The 26,752-nt window shown below is 35.3% G+C and overlaps 1 long non-coding RNA gene across 1 annotated transcript in view; it reads left to right on the forward strand.

The window, feature by feature from the left end:
* The window catches only part of LOC145682760 (uncharacterized), a 780,074-nt gene that overhangs the window by 565,148 nt on the left and 188,174 nt on the right, over nt 1–26,752 (forward strand). The window contains exon 9 of the long non-coding RNA XR_014130953.1: nt 10,313–10,339. This is a non-coding gene — a long non-coding RNA (uncharacterized LOC145682760). The remainder of the gene's footprint in view (nt 1–10,312; nt 10,340–26,752) is intronic.

Here is a 26,752-nt window from a genome sequence, read left to right on the forward strand (position 1 = left end):
GAGAGGTGTTAATTGGCTTTTCTCCCAAACGGCCTTATAGACAATACAATCCTACTGCATTTGCAAAACTGCCTGAATATCTCTTATTCTCTATATACTACCCTTCTTTTACTGTTAATGTAGCTACCATATATATACGGCCTGTTCACCCAATACCTTACACCATTTTCGATTATATAGCCCATAACTTTAAAAACATAATCATCATGGCTGACATAAATATCCATAGCAGAAGTGCAAGGGAGAAACAACGGTTTATGGACTTTGTTTCAACTAGACTACAACTTATCATTCATAATCTTCCTGGTCCTACTCGACCAGCCAGCCAAACAACCCCGGATGTACTGATTACGTCTCTAGCACTTATAAATGATTGCGAGTTGAAGGTTCTTGATACGATTGGAAGCGATCACTGCCCAATCAAACTAACCATCAAGAAGACACAAAGTAATTTACAAAAGCTACAACCACAACTTGTCCGCCGTTATGATAAAGCTGATTGGCCTCAATTTCGGCACACTGTAAATAACCCTGTTTCCACTTCTCAACCACCAACTTCAGAAACCGAAACGTACAATGTTGTAAACCACATCACAGATGCTTTACATACTGGTGCTCAACAAGCTATTCCTGGGGAGAAAATTTATCCTTCTAAGCCAAAATTGCCTCCACAATATCTTTCTCTAATTTAGAAATCACGCCAACAATTTCGAGAATATAAACGAACCGGCAATCAAGAATGTCTCCGTCAACACAGACAATGGCAAAGCACTGTTACAAATTATCTCATAGCATATAAACGTCGCAACTGGATCAGCGGATATAAGAAACTAACCGATGAAGCCTCATCAAACCGATATTGGAAAACCTTTCATAGACTCACAGGTAAAAGCACTAAACTATAGTACCCTCTGTTGGACAATGATGTCCCTCTTTTTACCGACCAAAATAAGGCTAACGCATTCGCAACACAATTACAAATGGTCTTTACGCCTGCAATGTCATATATTTCTCATAACTGCGCAGATTTGTCTACTCTCCCAGCTCTTCAACCATCACTCTCACACGTCATAGATAACGACCATCCTCTTACAGCACCAATCACTACTCAAGAACTTCAACGCGCACTTCGTCAGAAACGAAACACTGCACCAGGCATCGATCATGTTTCCTACCGGCTCCTAAAAGAAGCTACACTCACTTTACTTACACTACCTGTTTCTCCCTATAACTTCATTCCGCGCACCGACTTCTACCCAATGGATTGGAAGGTATAGAAAATTTGCATGTTTCTTAAGCCTCATAAACCAGCGCATGCTGTGTCTTCTTATCGCCCAATACAAGTGAAAACAGTGTTCAGTAAACTGTTTGAGAAAATACTTGTCCATCGGCTCCATTTGCATATTCAAGAACATTACTTACTGCCCATACACCATGCAGGTTTTCTAACAGGTTTTTCCATTAACGACCAGTTACTTCGGCTGTCTGCACTAATAACAAACCAATGTAACAAGGGCTTTCTATCTTGCCTTGAATTAATGGACCTTGAAAAGGCTTTCGATAAAGTGTGGCACTATGGGCTTATACAAAAAGTATAGAAACTAAACTCCCCTGTCTGCTACTTACGTTTCATATATTCATTTCTGACTAATTGAGTATGATATGTGTACATAGGATCTGCCATCTCACATCCCATCTTTCCGTATTGTGGCGTTCTACAGGGCTCTGCCCTTAGCCCACCCTTATATATACTGTATGATTCTGATATACCTAAACCTATGCAAAACGTGTACTTATTTCAATATGCCGATGACACGGCTTTTCTAGCTCTTTGCAAAACTTTGCATCAGATTAGCATGAGATTACAATCCACTCTCTGTGAATTTATGCAATGGTGTAAAACTTGGAAACTTATTATAAAGGGTGATAAAACATAAGCGTTATTCTTTTTACTTCTGAAACGCCGCTCCAAGGTTCATCGCAACCGCGAAACCTCAAAGTCACGCTTAATGAACATTCTCTGCAAACAACATCTACGGCAAAATATCTCGGGGTTGTATTCGGCACAAAACTCAACTGGAAGGCTCATCTTGAAAAAATATCACAAAAGCCTAATATCCGGCTCAACCTTCTACGTCGGCTAACTGGAACTACTTGGGGATTAAACGCCCCATTGCTACTAATTACATATAAAATGTTCCTTAGGCCTATCTTAACGTTTGGTCACATTGCTTGGTGCAATGCTCCAACAAAGTTCTACGACCGTTTATCGATATTGGAACGCCATGCCATCCGACTTGCATATCGTATAAAGTTGCCATATCCGAACTTCCTGACATATGAACATATCAACTTCCCTCACCTTATTCAACATATTGAATACTATCCCGCATATATGCGAAATACATACTATCCCGCATACCAGCCTCCCATCAATTACTTCTTGATACTTTACAGGCTGATGCAGAAACTGACGCACCATATAAATATTTACATTCAGCATTAAACATTCTTCTCACGTTTTATCTAAAAACCACACATCCTACAGCTGAAGGACACGACATCTTTAATATATATCATATACCCGATCATCTTCCTCATTTGTTTCCATTGTAGCACAAAGTCTGACTTCAATATTAACTTTGGGCTCCCCCTTGTTTCCATCAGTCTCGAGTCGCCCCGAGACAGAAGAACTAACCTGCATTCGTATACCTAACACTGTGTTTGTGACTGTGGCGTGTATGCATTGCATTTTATTTTACATCATCTTCTTTATTTCTTAAAAGCACCACACTTTGTTTCTATACCAAAGTTTTTTTTTTCTGTTTATAACTGCACCATTTAGATGTTTGTTGCTTTCTTGTATGAACATTTCTCTTTATTCAGTTACCTAATATTTTGTTTGTTGTATTTTTTCAGCACTGTTTGTTTATAGAACTACTCTTAGACCATCCTCAATTATTTAATCAGTCAATGTCGTAAATACTGTGCCAAAGAGAGGGCGTAACCCTTTAATGCCTACGGTTAAGAAGACATACTGCAAAAACATTTATTCCTTTGTACTGCAAATCCATGAACAAAGTACAACCTACCAATCCCTAACTCTATTACACTAATAAAAAAAACTTGAGAGATAGTGATTAAGGCATTACCGCTCTCAATCTCTTCATGTGACCTTTTCGATTCGTAAATTTCTTATGTGATAGTTTGGGGCTAGCTAGTCGTTTGTCTTGAACCACGATCCAATTTTGGATATGCTCTGCCTAAATTACATGGTGTAATGTGAATATTGAAAAGTTACCTGCAAATGAAAATAGCTGCAAATAAATTCATCACATAACTTATTTATTGGTATATTTACATTCAGCATTAAACATTCTTCTCACGTTTTATCTTAAAACCACACATCCTACAGCTGAAGGACACGACATCTTTAATATATATCATATACCCGATCATCTTCCTCATTTGTTTCCATTGTAGCACAAAGTCTGACTTCAATATTAACTTTGGGCTCCCCCTTGTTTCCATCAGTCTCGAGTCGCCCCGAGACAGAAGAACTAACCTGCATTCGTATACCTAACACTGTGTTTGTGACTGTGGCGTGTATGCATTGCATTTTATTTTACATCATCTTCTTTATTTCTTAAAAGCACCACACTTTGTTTCTATACCAAAGTTTTTTTTTCTGTTTATAACTGCACCATTTAGATGTTTGTTGCTTTCTTGTATGAACATTTCTCTTTATTCAGTTACCTAATATTTTGTTTGTTGTATTTTTTCAGCACTGTTTGTTTATAGAACTACTCTTAGACCATCCTCAATTATTTAATCCGTCAATGTCGTAAATACACGATATTCTTAATTTTTATTAAATATTTACACATAACATACCGACGTTCCAAGACGTCAGATGTTATATTTTAAACCAAATAATTACTTATGTAGTGAAATAATTTTCTCTATCTACCTATCTACACACACACACACACACACACATATATATATATATATATATATATATATATATATATATATATATATATATATATATATATATATATATGTGTGTGTGTGTGTGTGTGTGTGTGTAGATAGGTAGACAGAGAAAATTATTTCACTGCACTATATATATTGGTTGCGTTCCAATTGCCCTATATTTGTAATTTATATTTATTGTTGCCATCGGGATTTTCTGGCTGCCGTATGCGGTGGTCCAATCAAAACCCTTGTTATTCGCACTCAGTCATTATAAGACCTAAAAGCATACTATGTACATAAACAGTTTATGGTTGTGAACAGGCAGCGCCTGGTTCTTCTGCTTATCAAGATCAAAAAGTGGTAGAAAATAGAATTTCTAAAATATATAATACTGATACTGGTACTAATTGGACTGATACTGGTAAGAAATATATTCATTTGCATTTCGTGCATATTCCGTATTTAGCGCCACTCTGGCACAACGTATATTGTAGCTGTATAGGCTCTTGTAGGTCTATCGATGTGAGGAACGAGGCCATGTTGCCAGCACTGGTTGTGATAAGACAATGCTGTGCTGCTTTTGTCTCCTTTCTTCTTCTTCTTCTTCTTCATCATCATCTTTGTTATTCTTTTTCCTCGTTTGCCATTTGCCTCTTTTGCCTCGTTAATAAATTAGTTTAGCTATTGAAAAAAAGAGAAAATAAAACTTTACATGTAAGATTAAATGTAAATTAGTCGAGGACATAACTACTCACAGTGTTGATTACAGATTTCCTAGCGCGAGGAATTTAATTACAATAGATGTGTAAAAGCAGTACTGCGATATTACTGGTAATTAACATTGAAAAGTTAGGAGGTAATATTTATTACATAATTTTCCCGGGCGGGAGAAAGGATTGAAGAAACGATTGGTGAATATAGTACTGTCTAAATCCTGGAGAGCCTGGAGGAAATGCACTGGAAGGAACACAATCACGGGCAATCACTGACTGCCATTTCAATTATGTGTTTTATGATGTTATGTCATTGTCCCCATCATTCCCCTGCCCTCAAACCTGGCACGGATACATATATTCTATGCACAAGTTTTGTGCTAGTTTTCTGAGGAAACCCAGAGTTTTGTGCTCTCATCGTTTTCGAGTTAGTTAATTACTTAAATTTAGGAGCCCCTTTCAACAGCGAGGTTATAAGTTGTACTTACTTCTTAAAACTTATGTGTACTTTCAAAGTAAAAAATAAACACAAATAAAAATTATAAGAAAATCATAAATCCCTCAGAAAAGCTTAAGAACATGATGAAAAATTACAGAAATCTCTCTGTCGCCCTCCTATGTCTTGATGCTATTAAAAGCACTAGCACTAAGATCTTTTAAAACACTAAAAAAACTCTATATTGTCACCTACAATGTTGGTGGGGAATAGAGTAGTTTTTTCTTAACACATGAGTTTATATTAATTAAATTCAAAATTTCCGTTCCAATTTCTTCTTACACAATATCTAAAATATCACTTCTGAAAACTATTGATTCGACTTTAATCTTATATTCGTCACTTTTAAAATGGAACACTTCCCAACTCCTCGGGGATGACCATAGAACGGCATTTAAACTGTCATCATACATCTCAGCGACTGACTATGAATTCAACACGAATATCGATCTTGGAAATAATTTTTAAAATATCATCCCATCCCCAATCCATAAGGTGCTAGGGATTCGTTAGCTTCACGAGTATTTCTTTTCAGATTGTAAGTTATAAATATGTATCAAATTTAGTTGGAATTTACTTTAAAGTTAATAGAGGCGACTCTTGAGCCGGAAGTGCCAGAAATTTACCTTGTTCGGTATAAGATTGAACACTGTAGAGCTAAGCCAATCCCAGATAGCTAATAGCGGTTTTGCCAATCGATTAGGCGGTCTAAGAATGCCTATCATCTCTATTCATAACCTATAACTAAAACAAGAAATAGTAGGATTGTACATTTCATGTTTTTTAACATTATCAGTTAATCATAGCAGGAATATAATTATGTCAACAATCCAATCTCTCTGCTAACACCGGAATGGCATAAATCTACGATCAATTGCGATTTCATTATTAATTGAGAAAATATTGCGTGAGCGTCCTTAGTTTCTTCACCACAGTTTATTCAATAATAAACTACTGCTAGTTGGGGATTTTGCTCTCAGACAGCAAATTTGTTCGGTCTGAGGTTTTGCATCTCAAACCTTCTATCATATTTGCTCTGCCTACACTCTTGCACCTCAAATACCTGCAAGTATACTGACTTTCATTTCTAATATTTGTGTGCTTCCCTCCCAGGCCACCACGATTGTTCGGCCTATCTCCTTGCACTTTATAAATACGCAAGCATACCAATTTCACTTCAAATACCTGTCTCCAACATTTACGGTATCACAGGATATATATATATACATGTTAGTATAATAATTACTGTAACCACAGCCTCTTTTCTGTTCCAAACCCTTTTCTTCCTTTCTAGATCACAATCAAAAAGGCTGAAACATGTATCTAATTATTACGATTACGCAGTAAGATTTATAATAATATTGTACAGTTAAAACGTTCGTCCGATTGTCCATTACACCGCACGAAAACTCTTGTAAAATCCGAATTTAACTTCTGTTCTTTGCAGTTGACAGCTAGAGTAATTATCTCCAAAGACTTCGTTAATAGAGGTGGATAAAAAAACCAGGACTGTTAGAAATAAACCATTTTTGCTTTCAACGATGATTACTGTAGTTCAAGAAGGTTGATAGATAGTAAGAAACGGTTTTCGGCAGTCGATTTTGCATCTCAAGAATACCTTTCTTCTCCATCCTTAATACTGTATTCAAACCGAAAGAGGTAGAAATACAATCTTGGGGTGTAATACAATCTTGTGTTACGTTTAAGTAATGTTTCCTAGTAACACATCATATTTTTCCAACTAACTGTAACGGTAACACGTTACAAATTTTATGTAATGTAACTAGTCTGAAAAACTTTCTTCGTTGCATTTCGATTTTTCTAAAACAAATATGTCTTTCCTGTAAATGATTTTTTTAAAGAATAGAATAATGGAACATGAACTACGTAGCCCTATGTCAGTGACCTATAGTCACCGACACAGAGAGAAACAGATAAGATCATTGTACCTCTTACTGTTTTTGGAAGATTAGGACGACCTCAGGGAAATCACGTGTACTGATTGCAAGCACCTGAAAGATTTAGTCATAGATTTAACAACTGCAAATCAACATTCAGTGTGTGAACTACTACTACAATTGTACCGGAAATCTATTTTACTTTGAATTGTGTTCTTTTTGTAAAGATGGAGAAGGAAACTATTTTACCGTTCTGACATTTGAATGAATACTTTTCCTTAAAACCTTAGGCTAATGGTGGATAGATAGGAAATTAGTTTAACAGAAAAATAATAAACTGCCACTTTTTCTGATGCATAGGAATAGACACGACTCGACTCGAATTCAAGTTGTTTCAACTAGAGTCTAAGATAATTTTCTTGAGTCGAGTTCAGAACCGATTAACAGTTTTTGACTTCGAGTTTTGACTCGAGTCGAGTTTGAAAATGGGTCGCTCGTTCAGCTGGTTTTAGCCTGATTTCACTGGTAAGTGGAAGTCATGAGAAATGAAAGCAATAATACTGAATACTTCTAGGATTGCTCACGAGAGGGAACTGCCCGAATCTCGTCTTGTCCCGTTAACAAGACCCCAAGAGATTTTATAACGAACTTACATCGGTTCGACTCAACTGAGCGGTGGCTCAACCCACCTTGCTTCGAGTGAACCATCGGCTCGAGCTGGCTTGGGTGGAATGAGAAATCTGCTCTGTTCAGCTCAACTGAGCCGAAGGTTCTAGCAGGCTTTGTTGGCTTAGCTGTTGGTTCGGATGATTTCTCGGCTCGGCTCGATCGTGAATGTGCTGCTTAAGTTGTCAATTCAAAACCTTGGCCAAGCAGTTTTGAACATATTTGGCTGGCACCATGTAACTTTCAACGTTCTCATCATTCAACAATAGTATGCCATCTTTGTGATATTCCATCTGCTTTGATATCTGATCTTCATGTCAGAAATATATTTGTGAAATCTTTCTGATTGCTCTTCACTTTCCTCGTCAATTTTAACAAGACAAAGGTAGAGATGATACTGTAGAAAATGTATCTTGCTGTTTATGTTACACACAAGTGCGCGAAAATGGGACAACATATCTTCTACAATTGTTACATAAGTGTTTATTGTTTGCAGCAAAGTTACGTACAACATTTTTTGAAACTTATCCAGGCGTTCTTTTAAAAGTTGATCAATTAATCTTCAAATGGTTCATCTACTAACCAATTTCTAATTTGTTGCCCTGTAAAATTGCCTTCCGAAAGTTTTGCTGCACTCAGTGATGGAAACGTTTAAACTATATATTGAACACACTGTCCATTCTTGTCCACAACTTGCACAAATTGCTTTATAATTCCTAGTTTCAAATGAAGTGGTGGAAGTAGCACTTTATTGCAATCAATTAGTGGAAAGTGCATTGTACTTTTCTTCCCTGCAAACAAACCTCAATACTGAGGCCCCCCTCTCACATTTCAGTGATTGTCTCTGGCCCAGCTATCCCATTTACATAAAAAGCATGGGTATTTTGTATATCCTGGCTGCATTCCTATTAGAAGACGTATGACTTTAAAGTCCCCGAAAACAGAAAATCTGTCTTCTCACTATTTTAATTTACAAAGTATAAATATTTAAGTTATTGTACGTTTCTTTCCATGTAACAGAGCATGCTACAGGAATTGATCCAAGTTTGTTTCCATTATGCAGAGTAACTTCTTTTAGGCCTGTTTTGGAAATATACATATATACATTCTGACATTTGAATGTGAATGTGAATGAGAATGTGAATATCCATTTGAATATATACATTCTGAGCACAGAAACAGTACCTGATTTTAAAGTGCCATATAATTAACATTTAATTGAATATTTAAATGAAATTTGGTACAGAGCTCAAAATATTTTCTGATCTATCTTTTCAGAATCCTAGTTCTGACCAGGTCAGCTAGAGGGCAGTATCATCAAAAATGGCGTTCACCCCACAGCAACGAAGCAGGTGCGTTTAGAATTTGTAAAAACAAGCAGCTTTGTGAGAGTGCTGAGTGATTTCAAACGAAAATTTAATGCTGATCCACCCACACACAAATCCATTGTGAAGTGGCATAGAAAGTTTATTGAGACGCGGTGCATTTGTGATCAAATAAAAGGACATTTAAGGCAACGTCCAGTCTCCGAGAAAACTGTGGAGCGCGTAAGAGCAGTCTCCGTACACAGCCCACAGAAATCTAAACGTGAAGCTAGCAGAGATTTGCAGAAACCACAAACAAAAGTAAGTGTATGCACCTCCACTACCAGCAACTCTGAACGATCTCCAAGAATGTATCAGTGATGTTGTCAACTCCATCATTCCGGATATGCTTCACAAGGTGTGGTAGGAGCTAGATTACCGCCTCCATATTTCCCGCGTTACAGGTGGCGCGCACATCGATTGTTTGTGATTTCCATTATTGCTACAAAAACTTTTGAGTTAATGTATCACTGTTCAAAATTTCAGCAAAATATTCCTTCGCATATTAAATTTACACTAATTTGAAACCTGGGACTGTGCTCTCCCTGTATATATATATACAAGGTGAGCACATTCCCAGGTTCCTACGTGCTATATATAATTTTGTTGTGCTACGTGCGAACCATACACACTTGCTGCGTTCCTCTGAGTCTCGGCTGCCAAGGTTATCTGAATGAGTACGAATCAAATAGACCTATTGTTTGTTGTATGATTTTTTGGGTTCGTGTGGGGAATTACAGGAGACAAAACACTTGCGATTGCCAGGATTGGACCGCCAAGCCAATCTAAATTGCATATCCCGCTGCAATGCGCTCTAACGAGTCATCTGGAGGTACCCTGTAGTTACGCCAACTTAGATGAACAAAACATATATTATTCGTACTTTATCGCTAAGTATACCAGAATTATGAGACTTTGGTTCTGGATCTGACCTAGACGAATTCTGGTTGAATAAAGCTCATTTCAAACTTTTGCAGTCAAGAATATATATAACAAAATACCCCCCCCCCCTCTCTGAGCAGGCATGTACAGATGGCGCTAACAAGAAAGAGGATCATACTCAAGATACTGCTTCACTTATTCACCACCACTTCTGAAAATATTTGTAAGCAGTGATATTCTCTGATCGCTCTATAATTATGTTGCTACATGTTCTTTTTAAGGAGCTTATATTTTTTTCTCTTTATGTTACAGGGTGTGTCTGCTGGCACGACATTTGGGGTAAGTACTTATAATCATTTACTTGCTTTTCTTGTTTAGCAGTAAAACTGTGATTGGTTTTTACTTTTATAGTCTCATACAGAGTCCCAACGAAAATCATCCACTGCATCGTTTTTTGATGTGGACTGGCTATAAAGCTAGTCGTCAAATTTGGGATATTCTAGCACATTCCGAAACGTGTATTTGATACAGTTAATGAAATTTGTACCCACTCATCAATATCTCTTGTTTTGTTTCTATCCACTTTTTGAATACAGAGTGGCAAAGTGTAGCGTTCGTATGCCACTATAGGCAAATTCTTTTATTTACTATCTTGCTTTCTTTATCTGGAGGGATTTTACAACTTTGCATGTTTTCACGATGTTCCGTGCCTTATGTCCATGTAAATCAAGGGTATAATACTCGAACTTGCCACGTACCAAGGACTCTTTTAAGTGCCTACATAGGACGAACGGAAAATATGAAATTAAAATCGCACACAAATATGATACCTAAATTTTCTCAGAAAGTACGTAAAAGCCTACTTTGAAATTGACTTCCATACTTTTTTCGATACTGTCATTTATAGATGTTTAGTGGCTTACACCGTTTTGGTTCTTGGCCTGTTTTCTTCATTTCCATCTAAGATGTCAGAACATTGGTTGCCTTATTTCACGGTTGTCTGCACCAGTACTTTTTTAAAACTCCTTAATCTTATAGACACTTCCTTATACGCCGTGTTTTCTACCGTTTTTCGACAGGAACACTTTCTTGATTTTTTGCATTCGCTCAGCCGCGTTACTGTCAGCCGGTGACTTGAGCATTCAAATCCGGCGAAGTATCATCATTGCGAATGATTTCTCTTTTGGGTTTATTTATTTCATAATTTTAAAGAAGGAAAGAGAAGGAAAAAAGAACGTGAAAGTAAAACAAGGGATTGAACAAAAAATAAAAGATAAAACGAAGAAACAAAAAATATAACTAAACTTAATATTTGCTTAACTCTACTCTCATTTCTGGTTTTGTGAGATTTTTTTTTGTTTTATTGAGTTTGAGTTTGTTGGTGTGTGTTGTTTTGAATGCGATATGTTTTGTGTTTTGGTGGTTACCATTTGGTCATCTCCTTCTTTCTTCTTTTCTTCAGGTTTTCACTCTGTATGTTTGGTGTCTCTGGTTTCTGCCTGCATTTCTCTCCTGTGTGTTCTATTTCATATTTTCCCTGTTTACACTGGCTTTTCATCTGTATGTATTTCCTCTTGTCACTATTCTACATTAACACTACACTACACTCACTACAGACATTGACACTGACTGCTTCTGATGAAATCACTACTATCAGCAACCAATACTTACACTAAAAAACACAAACACTACACTTACTTTTATCTAAATTCTCACATTTTCAAAGTTTTAATTTGCCTATCCTTCTATATAAGCGTTTCCTGTTACTTTTGCTTTGATGCTTTTGTGTTCTCAGTTGCGTGTCATTGTCAGTTTTAACACATTTGTGCTGGCTTGAGGCCCGGGGGCCACTCAGAGCACTTAGTACAGGAACTGGTCCGTTTTATTCTTCGGCCGGCACGACCGGAATGGGCCGTCCTATTGGAGAGAATTGCTGTATGTTTTCTTTCTGAAACACTATCCTCGCTTCCCCTCCACTCGTGCACTCGAGCAACATTCACTCTTCCACCATAGTTCCTTTCCAAACTGAGAGGCTGGAGGTGCAGCACGCATTCTGGTCCTCTGCGAAAGCGCGGTAATCCAGTGCTTAGTTTCCAGGAGTCTTTCTCCTGTCCGAAGACTTCACATATTCTTCCACTTGCATTCGTCCTTCTATTCTTCTTCTGTAAGTTTTTCATCTTAGTTCGGAGTATTCGTTTGTCAAAATTTTCAATTTTTTGCAGTCTTCCTATACTTCTACTATTTCTTTCAGCGGTTTTTCTCTTATTTTAGTTCTTAGTTCTAAAATTTCTTCTAATAATGGACACCACATGACATGGTGCTCAGGAGTTCCTTCTTCTCCGCATTCACACATTGGGCAGGGCTTTATCTTGATTCTGTGGAAGTTTTGTTCGTATGGTCCATGGCCTGAAAGGTAATGAACCAATCCATATATTGGATTTAAATGTTTTACTTTTAGTCTGTCGACGATACTAGAAAAGATTGTATGTAATCGTTGCGCTCCACCGTATTCCTGCCATTCTTTAACTCATATTTGTAATATGTTGTCATTAGTTTCATTTTCATCTTTTAGATCCTTGTTAAAAGTTTCTTTTCTCTTCTTTTCTTAATCAGCAACTAGTTGCCCTTTGCAATAACACATAGTTCATTGGTTGGATACCAAGGATTATACACAGTGCGCTATGTGAAGTAGTGTTAAAAGCTCCAGACATTCTGATTAATAGGTTTCTTTGTGGTCTATTGATTTCCTTCTTCTAGGTCTTATTTATTAATACTGTATCCATCCGCACGCTGGATGCGTACGCCATGGTAGTTGACAAAATAGTTTCTTGGTATAGTCTTAGTATTTTTAATGGTATCTGTTTCTTGCAATAGTGGTCAATTTATTCGCTACACTGTAGTAGATATCCCCGCGTATAGATGGCCGAGTCAGCAAAAAATTATCTTGTTTTCCTAGAAATCGATATCATTTCCTGGAATTGGGAGGTAAGTTTCGACAAGCCTTTGGTTGCTATGTTCATAGATTTTATGGGTAGTACAGAAGCGCGTGGGAAAATTTTGGTTTATTTGAACCTCCGTCACCCCCTACTCCTCTTTAGTTGCTATGTTCATAGCCTTTTACGGTTACCACAGAAGCCTGTGGGAAAATGTTGGTTTGCTGTTGCTATGCTCATAGTCTTGGACGCCTACTAGATGTAGAAAACAAGATAAAACATGCCTTTTTGTGTTCTTGTCGTTTATTGGCTAATAATTTGAATCCCCAAACCCCCCACCCCTCTTGCGAAGAGCGTAAGCGGAACGTATGTGGTTGTGTAGATCATTCTATTAGCAGCTGTTGCAAAGGAAGAAACGTCAAAAATTTTAAAGATGTCATCGTCAATGAGTTTATTAGATAAGCTTAATAAGCCATCAATGGTACCCTTTACAAAAATGCGAGATTTGGAGATTGGAGTACCATTTTGTATTGTAAACTGTGAGGTAATTACAACGGTATATGGTAGGAAGGCATGTGTGACATTTGAAGGAGATGAAAAAGTGATTTTACCTGGACGTTGTACTGAAAAATTGGAAGCAGACAATGGTGCATTATTAACGTATTTACAAAGTGGGAATGTCTGTTTAATATATAAAGGAATGAAGATTAATGTATCTGGACGTAACATGCAGAGTGGGAGAAACTTGTACATTTAACCGCATTTGTTACGGACTATTTAAATTCTCAAGTGGAAATTACATTTATAAAATCTCTTGGTCGAAAAAACGAATTGGTGGTGCGAAAACTAATGGGTGAAAAATTAGTGATGTTAGAGAAGAAAGGAACACTTCATGCTCCTCGAAACACTGTGTACTTAACTTCAAGTGATTGGCTTTATTTCTTGGAAATATTACCGTGTATTGAACATGCTGTACATCATTGAATTAAAAATCAGTTTTAGAATCTTTTTTTAAATCACTATGAAATTCTTTAATTCAATGACTTAAAAATATGTTTTATGATATGTGTATTTAATTACATAACTGATCATAAAACATATTTATTTATTAGGAAACGGAGAAAATAAGAAATAAAACATTTGTTTTCAAAGAGAAAAAAATAATACAAAGTGTTTATTGCTGATGAAACTATTTACACAATTAAAACGACGGTAAGTATAGTACATTTTAAAAGAACGTTAGATTTTGTTTTTATTGTTCATGTGATGATAACTTCACAGCTGCCATATACTGTTCACTGATGATACTACTGCTGTTGATGATGGTGATGAAACGTAGATAGAAGTCAATCTGTACAATGAAAATGATGTCCATACACACGATGACGATCTTTTACTCTCTGAAATGAAAAAAAATTGAAAAACAAACTTAAAATTTATTTTATCTATAATCATGAACAAATAAAACAAATAATAATAATAATACATACAAACACATTATAATAAAGAAGAAGAAGAAATGACTACCTGCAATAATATGAAAAGAAAGTAATCAAAACAAACAAAGAAGAAGAATGAAGACAAGATTACCTGTAAAAGTAAATACAGCAAGCGACGATCATTTTTTTCTGGAGTTGATGAGAAAGTGTAATGAAATTCATTTAAGGACTTTCCTTTAGCTTTGAAGCATGGAAAAAGATATGAATAATGCCCACATAGAGACGATTTCACACTTTGAATTTGTTTATTATTAAATGTATAAGAAGTGGAATTTCTACGTAGAAATTGAATATGTTGCATTACATATGGAGGAAATCCAAATGTATCGAAGTAGTGGGCACGTCCGTCAGTATGAATATATACGGAAATCCAGTGTGTGCCAAGTTTGTTCGAGGGATCTGTATTTATGATGATAGCTGCAGGTAGTGGAACATGTGGTGGTAATTCTTTGGCTGCATATACGCCAACGAAATGATTGTGAAATAAAGAATTTGTTTGCAAAGCATTCAATAAATCTAGTGTAGAGGACATCATGTTTAAAAATGCAGACATGTACATATATGATATGATATTTAAATAACGTACCTTTAAAAATCCATGATGATATTCCTCTGATGATCCACTTCTAAGAGAGATTGGAATTCTCCATACACAATGCAGGAGATAGGTGCTGGTAGAGGCTTCGTAAAATTAACTTCCAGACGAACACAGCCGTGACGTATAAGATTCCAATGCTGCACAGTGCTGGCTTCTCCATCTTGAGTAATGTCGAAAATAAAGATAGTGTATCCTTGAGAAAAGACAAGGCGAGGAATATTTTTGCCATGATTGGAAAAGTGAATGCCTGATCCACAGAATAAGGTATGATGTGAGGAAACATAGAGGTTGTTTTCGAAAATTGGTTGTAATGGTTTTGAAGGTACAGGTTTTCCATCAATGTATAGAGAGAAGAAATTGATGTCAAAATGCTTGAAATGAAATGGATTTGAAGTTATTGCTCCTGTATAGGCATCATTTTGTGTAAACGCCACAATCACTCGAATTGGTAATACTCCCATAAATAAATTATCAATTGTTTTTGATTGAAGATCCTTTGGAATGACGAATGACTTCTTTTGCACTGTTGTGGGAGGATATTTGGCTGTTGTTGATTGTAGAAATTTGTTATGTGCTAGTTTTATTGTAGGACTAACATTAATCTTTTTAATATGTAAAGCAGCGTCTAAAATATTCATTTTACCCTCAACAGACGCATCACTAGCGATGAGACAAAAGTTTGGCTTTGCAGGAATTAACTTGAGACGTAATTCTACTCCTTGGATTAAAAATTTATCTTGATTAAAAATATCACAATGAAGATGTCCAAGCATGTCGAATTTTGCACTTTTTTGTTAATTCATAACGTTGTTGAAATCCTCTATTACCACTAGATGTTGCATCCATATGTCCAGCAGTATCTTGAAACCAGAATGCACATTGAAGATGAGTATTTTTAGCAGAATCCTCGTAATTTAACAGTTTTTCAATGTATGATCGATATGGATGATTATGAGATGGAAATGAAATCAGTTTGTTATTTAAATACACTTCCACTTCACTGAACATAGAATTTAAAAAATCATTTATAGGAGCCACAGCTTTATCACTTTCACCAAATGCTGATCCATCAGGCTTAACGATTTGAGCTTCGATGTAAAGAAGAGTATGTGGTAGATCTATGTATTCATCACTTGTTCCTGGGATGACAAACTCTATAGGAGCATTATCAGCTAGTGAACTGATTGGTTTGTATGTAACAACATGATTATCCAATATACTGGTTTGCGTTTGTTTTGTAGAAAAAAATATCTAGTTCACTTTTTACACACTCGCAGGATTGATGATGTAAGAAAGCCATAATGATGATGATTTAATCAAAGATATCGTGTGATAACTTCCTCTTCTTATAAGACTGATTTTTCTTTGTTTTCTGTGTACGTTTCCTCTTGCCCTTCTTCTTCCTCTTGCGCTTGATGATGTGTAATGATGAAGGGTTAAAGATGGAATGATGTGTAATTCTTCTTTTCCTTCGTTGATATCCAGATCCTAGCATAGATTTCAGTTTATTTTTTGCTTTGTCTTGCAAGACGGATCTCGCTTCACCCATTCCTTGATGAAAGGATTCGTTAATAGGTTGATTATCGATGATCACATCAGTAATAACGTTTGCTCCAGATTTTAATAATTCCTTTCCTACTGTTTTAGCTCCTTGTTTTACTAGTGGCATGACAGAACGAAATAATCCTCCAAGGAAACTTCCAATACCATGTCCAACTTGATAAGGGGAACCAACATAAACGTTTCCAGTTCCAGAAAGAGCTTGTTTTTGATAATATTGTAAATATGGATTATTCATATTTGTCGATGTTGACGCACTGGTCGAAAATGTAGTTTAACGCATACAGTTCCGAAAGTGAATGCCAGTGGAGAGCCTGTACTATCTCTTATATCTATTTTGATGTGTTCAAAATGCATCTTCTCTATAGGCACATAATGTGGAGGATTAAACATTTCTTTAACACTACTTCCAAATGTATGATTCACAGGATTCATATTTATGATACGTAATAATGGTGCTACTGTATCTCCAACAAATACAGATTAATTATATCACAATACACATACAGTGTAGATGGAAATCCTAAACGTAAATTTGGAATGCTTTGGCCTTGTTGCATATTCTTTAAATCAACGCTTGGATCAAACCCCAACATCGCACTAACACTTGGTGATAATGCAACGTCTACATCTATGTCTTTATGAAGACGTCGTATAAAACAGGTATTACTCTCACGAGTATAAGAAATATGTAAATTTGTGAATCTGTTGTACGTATTTATTATCTTTATCAATTCTGATATGTCAGTGTAATAACGTACAGGAATAGTTATAAATTTCGATTCATCAGTTTTTGCAGGTTTGTAAAATTTTTTATTATTTTCGTCATTAATATTTAATATTGAATGAGGATAATGAATTTCAACAATAGCCACTTCCCACTTTTCATGGAATTCCATTCTTTGATGTAGTTTCGTAGTGTATGATGTTAAGGTGTTGTGAGGAAAATATTCCTTAGAACTATTACTGGGAAGCGTAACGTAAAAATCTCCATCAGGTTCCATTGTACTTCTCGATCTTCTTTACGGATGATGCAGGTATCCAGGAATCGAAAGAAGAAGGATATCATTTCCAATGAACAAGATATTCTTTTCTGCTGCCTTTTCTTCTTGTACGTATGATTTTATCTATGTAAAATGTCTTTGATAACGTCAGATTTTGTAATTCCTCTCTGTAAAATAATCCATCCAGTGGTTTCTTATTTAAATCTTCAATTTCATAAACAGGTGGATCTCTTGGTATTATCTTCTTCACTTTAAATATTTCCCAAGTCCAATTTTGCATATATCCTTTATCAAATGTACGTTTAGTTTTACTAATTCGTACTGTATCACCAATCTTAAGATGTTTTGAGGAATTTGGATTCTTCTTATTCTTCTTTATTTTATTATCATATTGATTATGCCATACTTGTAATAGGTTATTTTGAGAAACATTTGCAGTTGACATCTTTATGCTTGAATGATAACCTTCATTGTATGATTTCACAAGAAGAGGTAATACATTTAAATAATTATACGTTTGATACTTTGTAAAATACTTCCACATTTTTTTCTTTTAGAGTTCTGTTAAAACATTATACAATACTAGCTTTTATATCAGGATTTTTAGTTGTAATATGTTTTATTTTGTTGTCCTCTAAGTACTTCTGTATTGTTTTATTAGTAAACTCACTTCCTTTATCTGTTCGGAATGTAATTGGTTTTCTGTCTTTGAACACAATTTGCAATGCTTTTAAGACATCATTTGTACTTTTAGATTTTAATGGCACAGCCCATGCATATCGACTGAACACATCTATCACTGTAAGAATATAACGATATCCATCATTAAATTTATGAAGAGATTGAAGATCATTAATATCACTTTCCCACTCATCATCAATGTTATTCACTACATAGAAATCTCTTTTAATACGACGACGTACAGGTTTGTGTAACGTATATGTAGTTTGTTGCAGTAACCATCTTCTTATACAATGTATAGGAATTTTCTTCTTTGTAGCTATCCACAATTTTTTAACAGTTGAAAACGAGGCAGGATGTGAAGAGTTGTAGTAAATCTTGCTTAACTGTCTGTTTACGGTTTCCACCTTGACCATACTGGACGTTTACAGGCACGTTTCCTTTTCCTTATAGGAGATATTACTTTTTCCTTTTCTTCTTCTTCTTCTTCTGCTTCTTCGTCGTCTTCTGGAAACGATTTCAGAGGTATTTTTTCCCTTGACGATGATGCTGTTGGTGATGCTTTAGTTCGTCGTAAAATATATGACAAACGTTTTGGATTTCCAATAAGTTATTGAGGTGTGTTATTAGAAGATAAATAATTACAAAATTTCTCCCATCCCGGTGGACTTGTGTGTTTCCGGGGTCGCGACACATCAGAAATTAAATCTACAATGTGAGATCCTTCTAGTTTATCACCTCTGATGTAAACAGTTCCTTTATTATCCCACGTGATATTATCATCATGTTTCATTCTATGTAGTAGTAATTCAGCTCTTTTACGAAACATTTTGGGTATAGATAATAATATTTCTTCTTCTACTTCAGGCTTCTCTGATTTAGTTGACGTAATTGAAAGTGTCACAGGTTCTTCTTGTTTTCGTATTAAATGTAAATATTTTTGAAGAATATTATTATACTGATTCCACTTTTCTTCATCACTAAGCGATGATAACTGTAAAATCTCTTGCATTTCTTGATCCAAATTAGATTCACGTTTCTCCAGGGCTGATGATGATGATGATGCTCGTGTTTGTATACGATTCAGAAATTCAGGTGGAACTAAAATCATCTTCTTTGCGTGTTCCATTGTACTAACGGAATAGTAAACTTGATAATGCACCAGCTAATATAGGAGCTAATAATGCCGGTAGGAATCCACCCTGCTGCTGCACTAATAAATGCTTCTTCTTCTTTTGGATGGAGTTTTCTTTCTTCACAAGATATCTAAGCGTCCTCTTGTATCGCTTTAATCTTGCTTTCTGTGTCCTTGTAAGAGGTACATTCCCTTTTAATATATTATAACAACATTCACAAATACTTCGAATCACTGAAGAGTCTGCATTGGCCAGTATAGCTTTACGTAATTTAGGATTTGCTTTGCTCAGCGTAGGAAGAAGATCGCCGTGTTTTAAACTTGGAGACATATTGTCAGAATGAAGAAACACAGTTAAAACAAACATTATAAACACATCTTCTTCTATTTCGATGGAACATAAACGTAATGATAAATATCATCAGGAAAGATATTTCTTTGAAAACGAAGTTCATCTGACGTATCCTGTTTTAAATCAATAAAGAAATATCCATATGGTAACTTTGTTGCGTCGTTGAAACTTTCTTGAAGAAATTTTGGATTCTCAGGAGTTAGTTGATAACTCAAATGTTTAATTTGTGATTTATCTCTTGGATTATTAAATAATACGAGATAAGAACAATTGAAGCTCATATCTCTGCTTCCTTTTCCCTGATGAAATATGTTTTGTGTAATAAATAGTACACTAAGATTTCTATGATGAGAACCCTTTGTAAAGAAATCAACTATATTGCGGTTCACTTCACACATTTGATCATCAATAATAATAAGATGTGGTCCAGTTTCAGGTAAAAAGTCTTTTGTTCGAGGTAATCCTTCAATAAATTGTTCTTTTGTCGAAATTTCTCTGTATGCATTTTGCCATTCTGCATAGTACCAATAAATATGACGAAACGATGTATTAACCATACGTGATAAATTGGACAGGAATCGTATTACAAAGGAAGTTTTTCAACATCCACTTGGTCCGGCAACAATACATGAAAAGGGATGTTTCCACGTCGTGTCCATATTAAAGAGTATGATCATTCTTTCTTCATACGTATATTTATAAAGGGCTTTATTACATTTCTCTTCTTCTTTTGTTGGAAGTAGTGTAGCCATATGGAAGAGTATCATATGAATTTGGTATTCTACGTCGTTTAATATAATTTATCTTATAAATTTTTGTTTCGGGAATGCTGACGATAGTATGGTCTTTCCTGCGGCAATTTTTTTTCTCATTGGCAATTTTGACTTCAGTAGAACGAGATTCTTCCTCTTCTTCTTTTTCCGCATCCTCTTCACTATCTGCTATCATTTTCTTCATTACATCAAAATTTAGGTGTTTTGAAGATTCATAGTTTAATGAAAATCCTCGTATCTTGCATACTTGAAACTCCTTCTTCGTACTGGGATCAAAAATACGCAAGCTGTAATTCTTCGGGCCCGCCGATACATATTCTGAAATATAGGCTTCTTTACCATATTCGAGGACTTCATTTGTTAAATCGCCTAAAATGTCACTAGTTGGAATTGTACTTTCACCAGGTTTTTGCGTATAAATGACGGAATCAGTATCAAAATATAATACTCTTTCTTGTAGTTGATCTAAATATTTGTACAATTCTAATCTTGCTTTTGCTGTTGTGTATGCGGCTATGACAACATTTACTGTTGGTAGTGAAACAGGAACGTCATCGGTGTATTGCCAATATACATATAACATGTCATCATTTACAGTAAATATTTGATGAACATCTATATCATGAGATGTTAATTTCTCATTTAATTCCTTGGGTTCATTAATAATGCTGACATGACCCATTTTCTCACGTTGACCAAATTTTCCCAAAATGAATTTAGCATTAATTTAGCTAAACTTCTAAGTGCTGGATTATGTGTAATTTTGTTCTCATCTAGACGTATTCCTTCCTTTTCATAAAACTGCTGAATGTACTTCTTCTTTAATTCATCTGTTTCACACGATGATGGCCATCCACTAGCTTCTGCTTTTTTGTTTCAGGAAGGTGTTTATGTATTCTACAAATAATCCGCCACTTTTTGTTTTTTCATCATATTGAACAACGTCATATGCCCATATTTCATGAATATCTATTATTTTGTATCCTTTTTCTAATGCCTTTCTTACTTCATCTGCTACCCATGTTCCATGTAGAACTCGGTCTTCATCGTTGTGATTACAAGGTGCTTGGTTTAATTCACCACAACATGTACGGCAGAGTGGAAACATCAATCTATCATTTGATTTATAAGGGAGGACAGGATGAAACAGTTGTTTTGGAGGCAAAATACTGAGCTTAACTAATCCTTCTACTTCTTCAATGGTGGGAATATTTGAATCTCCAGGCAGGTAGATAGTAGGATGACGAATTGGAAACTTCTTAGTCTTAGAGATAAATGGATAAAGTGAAATAACATCTTTGTTTTGTATGGTTTCTCCTTCTGATTCTTGTGCTTTATGATACAAACGGATGGCATTCACACGTCCTCCATAAAAAGCGTCACGAGGATTTAATGGTGTTTTCTTTGTATACGGATGATTACTAACATACTTCTTCATCTCTTCATTTCCTGCCAATTGTTTTTTAAATTCACAACCCCATATTTCATGCACTTCACAGCCAAAATCTTTTAATTTTTGGATTTTCTTCTTTGTTGCTTCATATCGAAATTCCATGGTATCTGTAGCATTGTTATATATGAATTTATCTCTGTCGTTAGGGTAACACTTGATACAGGCATGCGTCCAGCATCCCTTATACTCCCACACGTGTATTTTTCCTGTATTGGGTTCTGTCCATACACCATCTACTTTCGTTGATGCTATTCGTTTTTCCTTACTACGTGCAGCATTCATAATTTGGATGTTTCTGGTTTTTTCTTCCCAAGCTATCCATTGTACTGCTTCAATCGATTGTACATCTCTCCATCGATATCCGTTCTTTGTTATGATACCAATTGTATTTTCCTTTAAGAAATTTCTACGATACACTAAATTATATGCACTGGCAATTGTAATACATTCAAGTAAGGGATTGACATTAGTTTCACATTCAAATGTATTCATAAATTAAATACAGGCTTGACGTAATACTTCGACATCCTGTACACAATACTTGATGAGTTCTTCTTTCATTTTAAAGGTGTCGTTTTGATGTTCGGTATACCATTCGAGAAACTTGCGTCTTTCGTCTACTTTCATATTATCTGCTCCATAATATTTAATGTCTGGAAGCGGCCCTTCATTGGTTTGGTTCTCACGTCGATTAAAGAAGTGTGGGAAATATCCTTTGCACGATTGAAGCCCAAAGGCACCACTTAATTTACTTAAGGGCAAAGGAAGAAAGCTTAGTGAATCGATGAAGGTTACGTTTCCTATTTTAAGAGAGAGAATTTTTGCTCAATTCATGATTACTTCTGGAGTCCAATTCATCTTCTCAACCATGGTCTTAATGATGAAATGTGTGTCATATCCCTTTGAATTATGGGCAACGCAGGTTATTGATTTAATGTTTGGTCGACGTTGTTGAAGATGTTTTAGAAAATCTTCTATTACATTTTCTCCGTCAAAAATATTTTCTCGCTTTCCACAAATGACAACCATTCTTGATGTTGTTATCTTCATAACACTGGTAACATACATGTTGACTAACCAAGACATTAGGTATGTGTTCATATATGTTTGCGTCCTCATCTTCTATTTTCGTATCTTGTGTGCATTCAATATCATAAAACAGAATCATAGCTTTCTTCTCCGTGATGATTTTTTCATTGGCTTTTTTCGATTTTCTTCTTTCATTCACTTTCATGTAACATTCATGATTGGGTGATACTATAGCATAGCAAACTTTGCAAAAAGTTTCTCCACATACGTGAGAACGTTTTTCTTTCACTACATGAATTTTCAATTACTGGTCACAGCATTTCACAGTTGAACATAAAGGCTTTCCATTTTGATACGGCGCTGACTTGTGATAGTCATAGCATGACTGGCCATAAAATTCTCGATTACAATCATTGCAAGTAATATGGGTTTCTTTAAAGTCACATGGTGGCTTCTGATGACAACGATAACATACAGCTGTACAATGTTTCAAATGTTCATGCTTTTTTTCACATTTCTTATGACAGCTTTCACAATAAAACTTACAGCTAAAACATGCTGTCAAGCTTTCAATGACGTTGTAGTGGTTATTTATGAAGAGTAAATTTAAAGCAGTTCTCTCGTTATCACTTGGTGGTGCTTCAAACATAACATCACTTCCTGAAAATCCCCTATACACTGTGATTTTATAATCCTTTAAATATTCCTGAAATTTACCAATTTCAGGAATTCCACCACCATGACTAAGATCTACATCGGCAGCTTCACACAGTTCTTCTGCTTTTTTTCTATGATATATTTACTTTGATTTTTTACATATCTAATGTATTCAGTTTGATTCCTTCCCTTGTATTCTTTCAGTCCTATCGCAACTACGATTGCATGTGCTAAACATCTTGTGCCTTTATTCTGAATTGTAATAATACCACGTTTTGCTTTTACATATTCTTCAGTATTCATAACATATTGTTTCAAAGGACCTTGCCCTCTAGGCATGCGTACATGATGAAAATTCACGATGCAATCTTCATTTATAAGAAAAGCCGCATTAATTTGCAGTACTTTCTCATAACTTGTCCATAGAAGTTCTGCTGAGAGATTTCTTGCTTCTCTGAACGATAACCAAAAAGGGCAATGTCCTTCTCTTTCATTTGTCATTGTTATTCCTACGTAATCATGCTGGTCCACATTACGTAGCAAATAATCTATTAGTGCCCGTAGACTTGCTTCAATTGCCGTAAAAGGGTTTTCATCTGCACGCACGGGGGCTAGACGGAATCGGAGCATTCTACCCTCCATATTGTATCTTCTGTATTGTCTTCTTCGTTCTTCTTTTATATGAAATCTATTGTGTCCATCACTACGGTTGTTATTTCCGAATCCTACTTGTATATTTGAATTTCGTTGTGCTTGAAATACGGCTAGCAATTCGTCCATTCTTTTTTCTATGTCGTCTAAATCGACTACTATTTCTTCGTTTTCTGTACTAGCCTCTGCTAATATTTCCATAACTGAGGGATATATTAGTTTTTCTTCTTCTTTTCTGGGATCGGGAAACAAATTGTTAATCCAATTTTCTAGTTCATTCTTGTAAAACTTATCATCTTCTTCTTCTATCTTCATCTCTTCCTTATTGTAATCCTCTCCTATTATTTCGGAAAACGTGAGTTTTAGCAGCTCTTCTTCATTTCTCCTTTCTTCGACGTCTTCTTCTGTTCCTTCTTGTAACCAGTTTATAATTTCTTTAATACGGCCTGATGCTTCCTCTTCTTCTTCTTCTGTTATCGATCTATTGCTAGCACTGTTCAATATTTGTAATAGTTCTTCTTCATCATATTCTTCTTTTCTACTGAAATTTGAATTTGAATAGTTTCTCTTTCTTCTTCTTCTTCTTCTTCTGTTGCCGATGCTGATGCTGTTGCTGCTGCTGCTTCTTCTATTCTTTCTTCTATTTTCATTTGTTCTTCTCCGTCTTCTTCTTCTTGCATTTTTTTCATGATGATGTATTTCCATTTCTTCTTTTGCGTCTTCTTCTTCTTCTTGCATTTCTTCTTCTTCTTCTATTCCGATTATGGCATTTATTTCAGTTAAAAGAACTTGCGTTTCGTTATTTACGTCCACTACCTCTTCTTCTTCTTCAATGTCATTAATGAAGACCGTAATCTCCTTCAGTAAATCTTGCGTACTCTCTTTTGCCATTTTTCTTCCTCAGATGTATATACGTAATGCAATATATGTAAATGGTATATGTAATAGTATATGAATATGATATATAATAGTATATGTAATAGGATATATAAATCTTATTTAAATGGAATACATATGTATATAAATATTTTGAAAGGATATATAAGCGTTTAAAAGAATATACGAATAAGTAAAAATGTGATATATAAGTAATTAAAAAGGAATAATAATATCAACATTAATAGGGAAAAGGATTATACTTATCTTTATTTGTATGCAACCTAAAATAAAAAAGAAATGAATTTTGTTACTTATAAATCAATATATATTAGATATATAAATATATACTATATAAGACAGAACTTCATGATGACAATGAAATAATCTCTCATCATACCTTTTAAATATTTTTAACTTTTCTTCCTATTCCACGGGATGAAAAGTGAAACAAATGTATGCTCACAGTCTCTTTCAAATGTATTGACTAATGAAAATATGTAGATTACACGACCTTTCATACTTATTCTGTTTTAGAATTTTATCGTTAATTTTACTGAACGCGAAATCCGTATTTCCTCCTCCTCTTTACACGTCCTTCTTTTATACTGTCATTAATTTTAGCGACCACAAATTCAATGCTATCTTCTTTACAACTTAACGAAAAGATGCTATTGACTTTCCCCGGAAAACCGTTCCTACATATATCTTACTTGTCTTATTCATATGCTCCCCTTAACGTGTGAATGAGGGAGGGAAGACATTTTGAACTAAAAGATTTCATCTCTTTTTCTTACGTGATACAGCGTTGACTTTCCAGGGAAAACCGTTCCTACATGTGTCTTACTTGTCTTATTCATATGCTCCCCTTAACGCGTGAATGAGGGAGGGAAGACATTTTAAACTAAAAGATTTCATCTCTTTTTCTTACGTGATACAGCGTTCATCTTTAGTGCAAGGGAAGTCACAGGTTGGAATCCTGTCACGATATGGAATCAACACTAGGAAAACTATGGAATCGATACTAATATTGTTTATTTTATACTAGCAGCGTTCACCCCGCTTCGCTGGGGTCACCCCGGAACGCAATAAACTTTGTTACTTAGATAATTTTTACTTTTTCGCTTTCAAGTGATATGATAAAAACCATAGAAGATTGCAGTAAATGTTAACATTATATCGCCTGTCATTTATGTTAACCCGCTGAGTGACACGGTCATGTGGGTTGCATATAAATACGGTTAGATTTAGCTATGATGAGCTAACAAAGGATTTCTACGTTATGGACACTTGAATGGTCAATTATCTCAAGACACTGGTAATTGAAAATTAAAGTGATATGATAAAAAACATCTAGGGTCCAAATCTTAATAATCCCCCAAAAATGAAAGAAATTGGTTCAGCCGTATTAGCGTGATGAGCTAAAAAAGGATTTGTACGTTCTCTTTTATATATATAGATTATTTTACGTGTAAGAATATCACCCCCGGGAGCCCACCACTTTTTACCCCTTAGATGTCACGTTACTGATTTCAAAGTGTCTTTATTGAA

The sequence above is a fragment of the Thermobia domestica genome, chromosome 4, assembly GCF_964235325.1.
Source record: "Thermobia domestica chromosome 4, izTheDome1.hap1.1, whole genome shotgun sequence".
In the NCBI taxonomy this organism is placed as follows: domain Eukaryota; kingdom Metazoa; phylum Arthropoda; class Insecta; order Zygentoma; family Lepismatidae; genus Thermobia; species Thermobia domestica.